The sequence below is a fragment of the Notolepis coatsorum genome (genome assembly GCF_963971535.1).
Source record: "Notolepis coatsorum genome assembly, chromosome: 4".
NCBI classification, from domain to species: Eukaryota; Metazoa; Chordata; class Actinopteri; order Aulopiformes; family Paralepididae; genus Notolepis; species Notolepis coatsorum.
The window spans coordinates 3738935-3740294 of NC_140168.1; positions in this window are offsets into that span (position 1 = coordinate 3738935).

Sequence of the window (1360 nt, forward strand, 5' to 3'; positions counted from 1 at the left end):
AAAATGTGCTTGTATATGAATTCATCCTCTCTACCACCACCTACAAATCCACATTGTTCCATCACAGACACAATTTCTAATACTAATATTTGTACATATCCCTTACTAGTTACACTGCTGGCCAGTATGACTTACTACCATAGTGTCTTTATACCTGCATCACTGCACATATTAATACTACAACTCTGTACATGTGATTTGCACTATTACTCAGTAGTACTCTCATAATATCTTACCCAGTTTAGTCACCTGTACATTGTATATCACTGTTTCACTCCACTGCTACATTTGCACTCTGGTGGGATGCCAAACTTCTTTACGTTGTACTGTATTTTCAATATATTTGAATCGAATCTAATCATAATTTCCATCCTTCCCATGAGGTTGATGGGGCCGCCATTCATGGAAAAAGTTTGGGACCACTGGCCCCGTTTCCTACTTAACCTAACTTACTTAGCCATGTGTGTGGATCAGTAAGACTCCTCTCGCAGCACGAGCCACACTGGGCTGCTGGAGACCTGCAGCTCCGTCTAGTTTCCAACTGAACTGAAGTGGTGTGAGGAGGCCACTCTGTAGCCGACTCCAGGGTGGTGTGAGGAGGCCACTCTGTAGCCGACTCCAGGGTGGTGTGAGGAGGCCACTCTGTAGCCGACTCCAGGGTGGTGTGAGGAGGCCACTCTGTAGCCGACTCCAGGGTGGTGTGAGGAGGCCACTCTGTAGCCGACTCCAGGGTGGTGTGAGGAGGCCACTCTGTAGCCGACTCCAGGGTGGTGTGAGGAGGCCACTCTGTAGCCGACTCCAGGGCGCATCTGGACCTTCCCGATTTCCCCAAGGGGATCAATAAAGGAATATCTCATCTCTAGGCCCCCGTTACAGTTCTACTAGTCGGGTAGTATAAACGAACAATATGGATGCACCCGAGAGCACCACAGTCCGTTGAGGCTTTTAAAAAGGGGCCTAAAAACATCTTTTTAACAAGGCTTTTGCCTGAATTATTTTACATTTTTTTTTTCATTTTATTATTATTATTAATTTTTTTCTTCTTCCATTTCATTGGTTGTTTTATTCATTTAACTTTTTATCTTTATCTCCTGTAGCACTTTGAGATTTTCACAAATATAAAGTGCGGTACAAATTGAATTGATTATTATTATCGTCCCCGATAAAGGATCCTTGCAGCTCGACATAGCGTTGGCGATAGGGTTCCAAATATTTATAACTTGCCCTTTAATTTCCAGCGCTGCATTGTTTTGTTTACTCGCTCACGCAGCCACCTCGAAACGGAGTTAAAGTTGTACCAGATGTGCGTCACATCACTGACTTTGAACAGAGACAGGCATGACAATGAGCACTGTGAGAA